Below are 14,823 nucleotides of genomic sequence, written 5' to 3'. Positions count from 1 at the left end.
ACCCCTGCCACTCTGGAAGTAGCCCAAAGCCGGGCTTCCATGAGTCCACATGTCTAATCCTTGTTTGTAACTCTGTGGAGCGACTTCTCTGTCCTTCTCCTGTGTTGGATCCTACTTTGCTGTGTCCAAGTCTTGGGAAAGTTCATGGAAGACAAAATATCAGTGCTATAGGTGGAGTCTCCCTATCCTGTCCTCTCTTGACTCTGTTAAGCAGAACTCAATGTGAGTTCCAGGCAGACGTGGTGGAGAGCCATTTGTTTGTTATGTGTCAGTAACCTTTGCCATCTGGGGATCCCTGGGTTCTCTGCTTCAATGTGAGTCTCAGGAGGTCTCTTGAATAAACCCGTCAATTTCTACTTGCCACAATCTATGTTGGAAGCCTCACAATTAGTCTAAGGGTTGAATCTCAGGATGCAGGAGGCCAAGGCAGGGGGATTGTGAGTTCCAGACCAGTCAGGGATATGTAGTCCCTATCTCAGAGGGGAAGGATTTTTATTAGGTCCCTGTACCTGAGTTACATTGAAACATCTCTGTGCAGCACCTGAATATGATTACTTTTTCATTTTATTCCTTCAGCTCCTTAATTCCACGCACACATGGGTGCATGAGCCTGCACACACACACACACACACACACACACACACACACACACACACACACACACACAGATAGTCAATGTCATGGCATTCCAACCAATGAGGATCCAACTGATGAAGGGGAGGGGGGAAATCCTGTTACTTCATGGGGCGGGTTGTGCCCCACTCTCTCCTGTATAGCTCATGAATAAAAGACACAAAGACTTGGTCTTGTTTTTTACAAGCTGTTTGCACTATGCTGGGCAGGTTCTACATCCCAGCCATAAGCCGTGTGAAGTGGAAACTTCTGGATTCTTTGGAAAGTCAGTTGTATCAGGTAGTTACGGGTTTGCTGGGGGCAGACACGGAAAGGAGTGTTTTCCTGAAGCCTGAAGCAGACACAGTGAGGGGATGTTTCACTAAGGCAGACATGGGAAGGAATGTTTCACTGAAGCAGACACAGGTGAAAGGACCCATGATGTTAAGAAGGAACCAACAGACGGTGGATGACCCTGGATGGTATTGGTGTGCCTTGCCATTCCTGAGTGGAGTGGGGCTATTGGCAGAGTGATGTCAGCTGAGCCAGACTCATGTGCCGAGGCAAGACACACGGTGAGGCAAGCCCTGTGGAGGACACGTGGTTTGGAGGGAGTGCAAATAGGACTCAGTGGACAATGCTTCTTGGTCTCTCATATTTGCTGACCTGATTTGTTGAGAGAGATACAGCAAAGAACTCCTGCTGGTGTCCCTGGTGGTCCTGGTTCTTCATGCTGACTTCTGCTGATTTGTCTGAGGTCGTGCCACCGCTGCTGACTCGTGTTTGCTACCCTGACACTGCAGAACTGGACTACTGGTATATTCGTGACACATATTCAAATGGATCGACCTGAAAACTGAACTGCTGATTTCCTGACAACCCAGATGGGATTTGCAGCAAAGAACAACGTCTAAACAGGTCCACCTCCCCCGTAATAACCTTTCTTTTCCACTACCTTTGGTGGGTGGTAGGCTAGAAAAGAGGTTAGACCATTTAAGGACCATCGTTAAATCTAAAATCTAAAGCTACACCCATGGCATTGCTGTTTGAGTCTTACAGGGCTAGCTCGGCTTCATGTGTGGCTGCAGGCAGAATTTCTTCTCCTGGCCACATGCTTCTGTCTATCCTGTCTGATGGCAGCCTACTCCTCCGTCAGTCTTCTCTCTCCTTCTCCAGGGTGGTCTCTCTCAAGACCACTCTCTTGATTTTAAGCCTCACTTCCCTTTCTGCCCAGTCACAAGTCCCAGCCATTTATTGACCAACCAGGGACTACTGGGGAGTGTGACAGCACATAGGTTATACAGTGCTCCAAGATCAGGCTGTAGTCAGGAGAGGGGCACAGAACTCAGCTTCTGAATACAGGACATATGAGACAAACCCCAAAGAATCTTTTTAAGCATAAGTATAACAAAGGATTCTGTGGCATGTTTAGAAGGCAGGCGGATAAATCTGCAAAGATAGTTCCACGGCTAAGAGCATTCGCTGCTCTCCTACGGATCCGCTTTGGTTCCCAGCACCCACATCCCGAAGCTCACACTGCCTGCACCTCTGATTCCGGGAGACTTGTGTCCCTTTCACGCCTTTGTGGACACTGTGCATACAAATGATACACACACACACACACACACACACACACACACACACACACACACCTGCACGCACGCATGCAAATATACATGCATACAGTCACATCCTGTGTTACAGGACAAAAGTTCACAAAGGTCCTCACAGTTGACGCTTTTTATAAACAAGCAATTCTAGAGTGGATAGAAACAGCTTTCCTCTGGCAGGAAGGAACCATGGTTCCACTGGCCTCTTCCAGTACCAAACAATAGCCAGCCCCATGGTACTGAGATATGTCAGCAGCCTAGCGCCCGAGTCCTGTGAAAGCAAACACATTTATTAGCTCCCACGTCTCTCAGCTAGGGAAGAGGGCACATGTTGCCATTTCTTGTGTGGTTGTATAACCTCTGCCACTCAGTTTCTTCTTGACCGCATACTGTTCCCCGCCCCAAGGTCTTGAGGTTCTTGCCTCAGAATACACGCATCCATTCTCACAAGGATTTCCTCAGGTACCTTCGCCAGTCAGTTTTTATGAAGACCAAAGCCTAGTCCCGCAGCACAGGATTCGGGTCTTTTCACAGCACTCCCTACCGGCCCAGTCCCCTGATCACAATGGCAGCATAAAGCTCAAGTTCCCCTACTACCCACCCTGTGGTCTCTTTCCACCCTGGCAGCACCAGCTTAGCTGTTAGATGCCAGGCCTCACCCCGGGCCCTGGGTTAAGTTGGTGGGAGCTCTGCCCTTCCAAGCTCTTGCTCACTCACAGCCAGAGCTTTTGCAATAGTTACATTTTAATCTAAAAAAAAATTCCCTGTGGCCTAGGGGTGGGGGCAGGGATATCAGGAGGTCGGGAGCAGCATCCAACCATGTGACAAAAGGTGGCATCTGGAATGAAGAGGCAGGTCCTCAGTTGTCCATGCCAGCACTGAGGCCAATAAACTTTATCGATGTTTGGATTGGCTTCATTTGTGTGTGTGTTTAGAAAAACCTAAAGGATCTGGATGGAGCCGGCATCGGGGTACGTGAAGATTAACGACCCGAATGTTAAGTCAGGGTCCTCAGCTAAAGTTCCCCTGACTTGGTTAATCAATAAGCCAGGGATACATTGCTTTAGCACATCCTGTCCTACAGCCCAGAAAGAATCTTCCTTATTGCCAGCAGACACAAAGACTAGATTAGTAACCCCGGTCTCTGTCCAACCTCATTGTGGCTGTGTCTGCTCTACAGAGGGCATGGCAAGGCCACTCTCAACTCCATCCAGGGTCACCATGGGAATACCATGGAGACTCAGGGGCAAAGGAAGGGTTTGGGTGTGTCTGTCACTGCTCTGTCACTGTGCCCACCCCCGTGCCCACTGCCTTATATACATTTCTTTAGTTACTCTCATGACAACCCCACACCACAAAATTGTGTTTGTGACCTCTACAACACATGGGAAACTTACAGCTCAGAAATGTTAGATTATAAAAGTAAATTTTTTTTTTAAAATTTAAAAAAGCTGGGCACAGTGATATAAACCTATAATCCCAGCACTCAGGAGGCAGAGGCAGCCTGATTTCTCAGTTTGAGGCCAGCCTGATCTACAGAGTGAGTTCCAGGACAGCCAGGGCTATGTGGAGAAATCCTGTCTCTAAAACCAAAGCAAACAAACAAAAAACCAAACCAATCAAACAAAAACCAACCAAACAAACAAAAACAAACAACGTTCCCAAGTAAACAAAAACCAGACAAAACACACAAAACAACAAAAAGCAAGCAAAAACAATCAAACAAATAAAAGCAAATTGGCAGAAGCTGAGGTCCCAAGTCCCATGACCTGGTGCCAGAGACAGAGTTAGTATAGATCACAAAGGCTACAGCATTTCCCACAGAGAGATCAGTGAGTGGTGGGTTGTTTTTGTGAAGCTCAGTGATCAAGGAGAAGGATGTAAACGGGCCATGGGCAGGGAAGCTGCAAGGCACCAATCTGTATGTTGATGCTCGTCTGTGAGTGTGTGCTGTGAACTTCGCCAGCCCCCGGCACTCTGGGGGGGGCGGGGAGGGGAGCGGCAGAGCAGGCAGGTGGTCCCCCATACAGCTCTTCTTGGCTGGCCTTTGTAGCCATGTTTTCTGATATCTGGGGCACGGAGAACTGGGCCAGTTCCTGATACTTCTGCTATGAAAGACTCAAAATCCTTTCAAAAAAGAAGTTGATCTTTCCTTGTGTTTTGAACATTTTTGTTCGGGATAATGCTGCAAATTCTGTTATTTGTGCAGAGATTTTTTAAAAAATAAACTTCTTTTACAAATCAAATATATTTTCTCTTAAAGCTACAGTGTTTTGAGTGACCTGTTCAAGATTCAAAACAGATAAATCCCCAGTGTCTCAGTCACAGCCAAACATCCCAATTGTGAAGCTAGAGCCTTGTGGTTGAACATAAAGCCCACACATTCAGCCCCCAGACAGCAGGACTCTGTTCTTCCCAGGACCTCAGCCCAGAAACTGTCCTTCTAAAATCTCTGCCTGAGTTTATATCCTGTCTCCATGACAGGCCCTATTCTCCAGGGGTGGCCAGGGCTCCATCTACTCCTCCAGTGACTATGCATTGATGTCTGCTCATGCCAAGCCGATCTCCCCACCGGGACTGTAAGTTCTGTGAAAGCTCTCTGTGATGGAAAGGCATCTGGTTTGACACTACAGGCTCTGGAGACATTCCCTGGACGAGTCCCAGCTGGTTAGATATAGGGTCCTGGGAACAGCATTCTGTAACTTGGGCAGCGGCACTTTCCTTGAAGTGACGAGAACCTGGCGGTGGCCCAGCCTCTGTTGGGAAAAGTGTAAACAAAGCAAGGCCTGAGAAGTCGGGTCCCCACGAGGCAAGGACCTGTGGGGATATTCATGCCCAATCTCCTGGCCTTTCCCAAGGGAATGTTGGTTCGCTTTTGCCTTGTGTTTGCGTTCTTGGATTTGCTATCAGAAGTCTTTACTTTTACTTTGTTGGTGACAGATATTTCCCTAGAATCAGAATAAGGAAGCTCAGACTATGACCCATCTTGTTTGTCTCAGGATTGTGGAAACGGAACAGACCACGACTCCTCTGTTGATGATGATGATGCCGTTGGGTCAACACAAGGCCCTGGTCTGAGTACATCAGCTAACATCTGGATGTTTTCTTCCAATGGGGACTTAGTTCTAACAACAATTTGCCCACCAATATTTTGTTCCCCCCAAAATACTAGATGGTTGTCAAAAAGTTAGAGAGATTTTGCTGGATCAGTGGCTCCAAGATCTAATAGGAACACTCAGATGTGAGCCAAGCAAGGATGAGGAATTGACTCCGATTCCTCACCTACTGAGACCCCTGGGCATTAGGAGAATTAGATCTCTTGATTAGGATGTAGGAGGTACTAGATGCCAATAATTAAATCAGAATCTCCTTGATATGTAGTCTATCATTTGTCTATGCTGTAACCATAATTGCTAACAACCTCGGTCACTTGGTTATACACCAATGTGCTGAGTCAGATATTAACTGCTTGTGGAAGCTGTGTCTCCTCCTTGTTCACACAGTTCATGGGTTACAGGAAACCACAGAGATTGAGGAGGAGGAGGAAGGGGGAAACTACAGTGTGTATATTATTGTCAAAGGTAGGAAGTTCTTGAAAGAGATCGTATGTGAGAAAGTGAGAAAATGAATGTGAAACTCTTTTAGCTGTGAGAAAACAAATGCGTAAGTAAAGGTAACCTGAGCTGTCTCAGTGCCAGAGTGAGGGAACTGCACCCCTTGGTCAAAGTCTTCTTTCCTCATCCCACAGATCCTCCTTCAGGTTCTGAACCCCGCTGGGGCTGGACCTCGGCAAGAACCACGGATGTAAATAAATAAATAAATAAGCTCACAGATGTAAAGCACATCAGTGGCTACAGCTAGCATTCAGTTCTGTGTCTGAGTCACTTGTAGGGTCATCTGGGCACAACACAAGGAAGCAGGAATGAGCAGGACTAACTCAATAAAGAAGAAGCACTTCTCCTAACAGTAAACACAGGCTGTTTTAGGAAAACACAGAGGCATATATAATGGAGGAGGTTTCCTAAGCTTCACATCTAAATGAGAGTTTTAAAAATCAGTTAATAATGGGAAGGGAATGCAATGATAGGGAGAAAAAATGTCCCAGGTGGCTTGCAAAGACACAGAGGAAAGAATGCTTGCTTTCATGATGTGTCCATACAAAACGCAAATCACTACGAGCTACGACTACAGAATTTGTAATGTGCCTTCTGTTTTTGTTTGCTTGGTATTGTGACTAAAACACCTTAGGAGACGATTTAGAAGGAGGAAAGATTTACTTTACGATTTCAAAATGTTCAGTCCAAAGGAACAAGACGCCCATAAAGGTCTGCCCCTGGATACCTACTTCCTCCTGCTAACCCCACTCCCCAAATGACCACAACCTTCCAAAGCGGCACCTCCAGCTGGGGACCAGGCATTCAGAACACAAGCCTGTGGAAGACATTTGCTATTCCAACCATGACACTGTATCCAGTGAGCCATTAATGTATAATTGCAGAGAATTCAGACTCAGATGTCAAAGGTCAAGTCTAAACTACATTCATCAAGGTCAAAATGGCTCACACATTTTCTTTTGTCTTTAGTGGCAAACAGGAATGCAAGCTTCTCCAAGCAGTAGGTTAATCCACTGGTCTTGGATGATTTTTGCTATAGGCTCCCTGGGACACAGTGTGGTTGATGCTTTTCACCCCGGGAGTCCAGCACAATGCATTCCACATAAAAACTACCCAATAATTTGCTAAGTTTTAGTCTGCTGGCTAATTTTTATTTTTTAAAGAACATTTGCTTTCATGGCAAATGTTCAGATGGGTCCTGCCAATGCACACTGTTTCTCTCTCCATTAAACTCACAACAGGCAAGTTTGGGCCTGGCTCCAACCTACAACAACAGTCTGCTGATCTTCAAGATGCAACTACACAGAGCTGTGTTGTAGGACCAGCCGGAAAATCTCCCTGCGGACAGAGTAAGCATCAGAAGGACATTAGCAAAGTGGATTGTGCACACCAAGAGTGTGCATCCAGAGATCCCAGGGAACCAGTTGGATCTGTGATTAAATGTCAATTTTTAAAGAAACTAAAGGGGAAGAAAATTCCCAGCAAGTAATAATTATTTTTAGAAGGCCAATAAAACTTCTTTCTTAATTAAACAAAACAAAACATGGGGATTTTTATCCAGGGATGATGGGAGGAAAAGGATTTTGTAATTCATCTGAATCAATGATTTTCAAACAAGTTTTGGCTGAGGAACCCTTTGTTTAAATCATTACCAAGATGTGTAAACAAACAAAAACACCAACTGCTCAGGCATGGTCAGGGTGGCCCCCTCTAACCCTAATTTAATCTCCTGAGAACTCAAGGACGGCCAGGAGATGGCTCACCTAGTCAAGGGCTCATGGTACAAGCCAAGAGAGCGTTCAGTCCTGAACATCCATGTAGAGAGCCAGGTACAGTCACACGCATTTTCACCTCAGTGCAGGGGAGGCAGACACAGGAGGAGGATCTCTGAGGTTCACTGGCCAGCCTAATCAGCGAGTCCAGGACCCAGTAAGAGACCCTGTTTCTGATGGTAGAATTCTGTTCTTCACTTTCTTTTTCTTGTTTGCATTCCCATCTTTTCTGTGGTGAATAGATATTAATTTTATCATAGAAAAGGTGGAAGCTTAAAATTGTCAACAGGTAGTAGTCAAGTTATCTATCTCCTTGCAATTTACCTCACTAACTATGCTTTAAAAAGTTATTGCAAAGCTAGAAGAAGCTGGTCAGCCTGCCACTCTGTTCTTTTTAAACCTTCTTTCTTTAGCAGTTCCTGGAATAAAACCCAGGGCCTGAAGTATAGTAGGCGAGCATTCTACAGTGAGGCATAGGGTCAGCCTAGTCCCTCATGCTTAGGAGGCCGAGACTGGACAATTGTGAGTTCAAAGTCAGCCTGGGCATATGGACACCACATAGTAAGACCTTGTCTCAAAGAAAGACGTTACTTAGGGATAATTTTAATAGTATGGGGAAATATTTGTTAGGATGTCAAACTTAAGAAACATAGTTGTTGCTGGGTGCTGGGTGGTGGTGGCGCACACCTTTAATCCCAGCACTCAGGAGGCAGAGGCAGGTGGATCTCTTCTGAGTTCAAGGCCAGCCTAGTTTACAGAATGAGTTCCAGGACCGCCAAGGCTACACAGAGAAACCCTGCCTAGAAAAAAAACAACAAACAAACAAAAAAAGAAACATAGGTGTTGAGACTGTGAGTGGTAGTTAAATAAGATAAGTATTTTAAAAAAATCGTTGTATGCAAGATCAATGGTTCTCAGAGATTATAAGAGATACTTGTAGATTTGTTTTAAAAGTAGAATTCTTGGGCTGGAGAGATGGCTCAGCAGCTAAGAGCGCTGACTGCTCTTCCAGAGGTCCTGAGTTCAATTCCAGCAACCACATGGTGCCTCACTACCATCTGTAATGGGATCTGATGCCCTCTTCTGATGTGTCTGAAAAGAGTGATAGTGTACTCACATATGTAAAATAAGTAAATAAATCTAAACAAACAAACAAAAAAGATGTCCAATCTTTATGTTCCCAAAGTCAAGACAATCCTCCTGGACACATATAGCTGACAATCTCTGGTTCTTAGCATTCAAATTATATGTGGTAATCAGGAGTTATTCAACATGTGATATTGACATCTCAATTCAATACCTTCTAAAGGGAATAATTTCTTATTGTACCTCTAAATATTAGGATATAGCTTATGTCTTTTAATATTCTTATGAAAATAGCCCCTTTATAAAGTCTGAGTTCTCAGGTAACAGTTATTGAGAAGAGTCTTTCTTTGGGGAACGTGAGCTAGCCATAGGAAATAGTTTCATGCAATTCAACTCCGTTACTCCACAAATAGATTCTAAAATTCCTGGAGAGAATGCCTGAGGTCCCTCTGCTATCTACCATCTCTGCCCCAGCTATGACTCTGGATTCTGGTTCCCTAAGCCTGTGGCTCTCTCTGATGAATGATAACGATTCTTCATTTAATGGCAAATATATTTTCCAATTTTGTGTTCATCTTGGGGTGAAGCCCTATTCAGGGACAGTTAATTTAGAATCCAAATTTCCATATTCCTTTACCAATTTTGAATACAGTTGATAGTAATAACCTCCCCCTCCCTCTCTCTCTTCCCCCCTACCTGTATTGTGTATCCCTGGCTGGCCTAGAACTCACTATGTAGACCAGGCTGGCCTTGAACTCAAAGATCTATTGTCTCCATCTCTCTAGTGCTGAGATTAAATGGATGAGCCACTATGCCCAGAAATTCTTCTTCTTTATTTTAAGCATTTTGTTACAGCAATGAGACAAATACTCAACATTAATTATTAATCAATATTAATTAGTCTGCAAATATTAGTTGCTTTAAGGCGTGTTGTTTGTATTATTTGTTTGTTTGCTTGTTTGTTTTTTCAGACAGGGTTTCTCTGTGTAGCCCTTGCTTCATGGATCTGTAGACAAGGTTAGCCTAGACTTCTGTCCCCTGAGTGCTGGGATTAAAGGCATGGGTCACCGTGTCTGGCTTGTTTGTGTTTTGAAATTGAATCTCATGGATTCTGGTGGACTCAAACTAACCACATAGCCAAAGGTGGCCTTGGACACCTCATTTTCATGTCTCTAAATGAGAACTCAGTTATGTGCCACCACACCCAGTTTCTAGGGATATTTTTAATCATGGCATTCATTGCCAAAATACCTAATCCTATTCTATATTTTCTTCAAGGTAACATAATTCCAACTTAATTATTATCACCAACTGAAGGAACCAAGCTGAATAGTGGGGACGTCCTTTTCCATTTTGTATACTGATTGAATACGCACAGCTTTAATCTATATCGAACTTAAAATTGCTTGATAAGCTACTCCTGAGTTTCCAAGCTGCTCATCTAATAATCTGATCAGCAAGTTCAATCACCAGGATCCACAGATACCAAGCGCTACCTGTTTAAACCACATAGACTTAAATCGCCCTTTGTGAGCTTGTCAAGTCATATACGGCTAATTACAGTCGTTCTTAGCCAAACGTCACTGCGTTTTACTGGAGCCACAGTCCTGATAGCCCACAGTCACAAGCTCTCCTTGCTTTGTCTTACAAAGGATGAACAAAGCCATAGTCAAAGCCATCAGTTTGTCTATCACAGGTTACCTTCTTCTCATCTATGGGACAATGTAGCATCACTATTGTCCTAGGAGGACTTAGTTATGACCCTAGGTTCCTACATGATAGCCATACCATAAAGACCTCACATGCTACTTTAATAATACCAAAGCATCTTTCACACTAGACAATACTTAGATGGTTACACATCTACCTCCTTTCACTTGATGCCCACATTACTTGAAGGTTTATATACTATAAATATAACTTGAACCAAATAGTACATTAATAACACAACATTAATCCAGTAATAGAAGCTTAAAATTCCTAATTAACTGGCCAAGAAATTATGTAAGAACCACTAAGACTGTGCGTCCATTTATAACAATATGACCACCCAACTTTAAGCAAAGTGTTATCTCAGAGCCAAACTATCCATCCATACAGCCTAAACAAAAGTAGAATATCTATCCTTTTCCTCTATCACCAATTTAATACTGGCAAATATTATAACACAGCAGCTCTCCAGCCAATCTTACATGACCGCACTAGACAATGGGTTCATTAATGGCATCAGTTTTGTTAAGACTCAAACCTGTGGGGTTATTAATAAATTTCCCTTTTCAATCCCGACCCTCACATCATCCCAATGCACCAGTCTCCCTTTGAACCCCCAATCCTTGGGAACTGCTATCTCTTTTTTTGGACTTAGTGCTTGTTATCATTGTCATGGCAGTGTTTTTGTTTCCTTTCTAACTAAGGCAAGATGGAGGCTCACGCACTGTTTCGACACATCTTCTTGCCCTTTAGTCACTGTGGTTCTCCTTAAGCCATGTGAGATAATGCCCAAAGTCTTCTTGGAGGACTGCAGATTAAGCCATTTTCCTCCTGTAATTTTATAAGCCACTTGTGGGTTTCACATATCTGTAGCTTCCCTTTGTAACAACAACCACAGGATAATTTGCCTTGCTTCTGGTCTACAACTGGCATCGGCCTCCTCCATTAGGCTGCAGGTTACAACGGAACAGGGAGCAGGGTGCGCTAACCAGGAATTTGCCTGCACAGCCTCAAACTGACCCATGCTGGATACATGAGAAATATCTACTGAGTGGCATTTTAAGAAAAGTTGTCTTGTAAGTTTCTCCGTTCTGTCAATTCTAGCTTACTCAAGTGTAAGGTAGTGCCTTACACTCATGCCTCAGACACCAAACCCAAAGCTTCCTTTTAGTCCTTCGTTAGACACACTCTTGTTCATGCCGATGAAGGGTACAATGCTCAAGGAATGTGCCTCTCCTGTCCTCAGTCCAAACTAATTTCTTGGCACTTGCTTACCTCTGTCACAGAGCACATCCTTAAGATGAAGTCGCTTAGTGACTCCTAGGCGTGGAAACAAAACCATGGTAATTGAGGGAGTTAAAATAAAAATAGAGACTTTCAATCTACTTTACCTTATAAGAAAATACAGTGGGTAGCCTCCTACTGCTAGAAATAAGTTCGGGGTCACACACACACACACACACACACACACACACACACACACACACACACACACCACACACACACACCCATTGCTCCAATTGAGTATCTGGACAACCGTTTACTCTTGATAATAGAGTACGCTGGGGGAGAGAGACACACCTGGGCAGGAAGTTCACCTGGCTTTTATTCTGAGGAAGGTGGTGACTGTGTTTTCCCCACTGGCTGGGATCAGATGTCACAATCTTAATGGGCTAGTTTGGTCACAGGAAACTGAGAAGGCGAAAGGTGTCAGGGCTCCAAACAGAAAGGCAGCACTGCTCCAAGCCAGCACGTTCGCCAGTCAGAAAAGACTCATATTTGATTTTTTTTTTTTTTGCACTAAATTGACAACAGGAATTTAAATCCTCAGATGTTCTCATATATAGCAAAAACAAAACAAAAACAAGAATCCTCAAATAAGGTGTTTGGGGATTTAGCTCAGTGGTAGAGCGCTTGCCTAGCAAGCGCAAGGCCCTGGGTGCAGTACCCAGCTCCGAGAAAAAGAAAAGAAAAAAAAAAAAGAATCCTCAAATAAAAACAAACGAAAACTGGGTGGAAAGTGTTATCTCTTTCTACAGCAATGAATTCTCCATGGATTTTTTTTTCTTGTCTCCTTTGATCTAAATACTTAGAACTTGTGAGTTAGTTAGGCTTTCTGAATGGCAGAGCTTGTTACCGGCCAAGCGAGAGGAATAGGTTTGAAAGGAAAGCATAAACAGTGTTATGAGATCCTACCGATGTCAAGGGAAATGAAAAGAACTGAGAGGCACTGGGTGTTAGTGACTCCTTCTGTTTATACAGGAGAGTGTTAAGGCTCCCAAAACAAAGCTTCCAGCTGCCTAAGGAGGAAGCCTGGCATGCACAATCCCCTGAGACAAAAGGTGAGACTCACAATGACTTTGCAAGTTCCTCTGGTTTGTAGTCCTTTCTTTCCCACCCAGAAGAAATGCAGATTACCTTTCTCGCCAACTGTGGAGTTACAGCAACAGTATCATTAAGTAAAGTATGTAAGGCATCAAAAGCATATAAATCATGCACAGACACATTAAGGAATTTAAATTACCTGCAATATGGACCAGTAAAGAGTAAAGCGAAGCACTTAGGTTCCTCCAGCCGCCTGTTCTTGTTTGCTTTGAAGTAGGTTTCTCCTTACATAGCCCAGGCTAACACTGGATTCCTGATCCTCACCTCAGCCTGCTGAGTGGAGGAAGTGCGTGTACCACCACACACGTGGTCTCCGAGGGTCTACATAGGAAATGTCAGAAACATAACGTGAAGCCTGCTGTGCATTCCTGTTAGGAGTTTGTCAACATGCGATGGCTAGGTTGTAACAGCACAGAGTAGGACAAGACAACAATTTTGAGGGCTGGAGGTGTTCACTCTCAGAACTCATGTGTAAGCTTTCGACCGCAGCAGCACGAATTCTCACTCCTTGAGCATTTATTATAAGCCAAGTACTTGAACTAAGAGCTCACCATGCCTCTTCTTAGTAACTCATCACAACTTCCCACCCAGCAGAGGATCTCATGTCCTGTGGCCTCCAAGGACCCTAAACGTAGACGGTGCCTATAAACTCAGGGAGGAAAACATACATACACATAAATAAACAATATTTTTATGTTTCTTTTGAGACAGAGTCTCTTTACATAGTTCTGGCTCTCCTGGGACTCCCTATGTAGACCAGGCTGGCCATCAATTCAGAGATTCACACAGCTCTGCCTCCCAAATGCTGGGATTAAAGGGGTGTGCCGGGGTTGGGGATTTGGCTCAGTGGTAGAGCGCTTGCCTAGGAAGCGCAAGGCCCTGGGTTCGGTCCCCAGCTCCGAAAAAAAGGAACCAAAAAAAATAAATAAATAAATAAAGGGGTGTGCCACCACTGCCTGGAGGCTAAGCCGATTTTTAAAAATGATCTTAGGATCTAGGAGAGATCACTTTAGAGACAGAAATAAGTTTAGGAACTATGACCACTAAGTTTTAACCAAATATTTACACAGACTTAAGTGAATATAATCAAAAGTCTAACAATGACCACAAAAAAGATCAGCAAAAGAATCAGTTTATAGTTAGCAAATCCGTGTGAGGGGCTGCTTCTGGGAAACCTTTGCTCCTCCACGGACTCTTGTTCATGGGATGTGCACAACAAATATGTACTCAACATTAGCCCCACTTTTTCCAGATCTTCTAGCCTTTCCTATTCCTTACTAGTTTACCAACTCTGATTAACTTTTCTTTTGAAAGGATTTTGCCCCCTTATAATGAAAATCTCATCTGGCTCCGACATACCTGACTCGTTTCAACAAAAGTTTAAGTTCCCCGTGTAAAACTTTAATAGTCAGTTTGCTATTATACGCAGTCAACGCCAGTGGGAACGGTGAAGAATCACAACTTGTAGAAGTGTGAATCATTAAAGTGCTCTCTGTTACCATCTGTTCCTTATGCTTAACTTACCTGAAAACTAACTGCCCTGTGGTATTCGTATTGTTTAATGATTCATGGGCTTAGGCCTTTCTCTCGAAGGATTAGGCTTCTGAAAAGGAAAAATTAAAAGTTGTAGTCTCTGATTTCGTACAGCACCAGCAACAAGCTGGTGAAATCAACGGAGAAAAATGATCAGTTTGGGGGAGGAAGGTTCTTGTGCAAAGCAAAGCAAAGCAAAGCAAAAAAAAAAAAAAAAAAAAAAAAAGAGCAGGGCGCGGGGTTGGGAGCACTCGCGAACTCACATCTGTTCCTGAGAAATAGAAACAGGCAAGCGTCCAAAGCCTCAGAGGAAGGGACCTCTGGCTGTCCTTTTGAAGAGGGCGTGTCCAGAAACGGAGAGCGGCGGCCATTGGCTGAGCGGCGCTCCGGGGCGCCGTCAGCTCTTACCGGGCGCGAGTGGCGAAGGCCGCGCGCCGCGCTCTAGCCGGCAGGGGCGCCCGGCCGCGCGCTGCTCTCCCCGCGGCTCCGCCCGCGCCCGCC

The 14,823-nt window shown here is 44.3% G+C and overlaps 1 long non-coding RNA gene across 1 annotated transcript; it reads right to left on the bottom strand.

Annotated features, from left to right (window-relative positions):
• Window positions 1-2,343: 2,343 nt before the first annotated feature.
• On the bottom strand, window positions 2,344-14,755 carry LOC116896303. The gene is made up of 3 exons (XR_004387323.1): window positions 14,586-14,755; window positions 14,314-14,392; window positions 2,344-2,493 (listed from the first exon to the last, which is right to left on the bottom strand). It is a non-coding gene; the product is annotated as an uncharacterized LOC116896303 (long non-coding RNA).
• Between the last annotated feature and the right edge of the window lie 68 nt (window positions 14,756-14,823).

Source organism: Rattus rattus, chromosome 3, assembly GCF_011064425.1.
Source record: "Rattus rattus isolate New Zealand chromosome 3, Rrattus_CSIRO_v1, whole genome shotgun sequence".
NCBI classification, from domain to species: Eukaryota; Metazoa; Chordata; class Mammalia; order Rodentia; family Muridae; genus Rattus; species Rattus rattus.
Note: the sequence above shows the minus strand (reverse complement) of the source record. Positions and strands in the feature narration are given on the sequence as shown.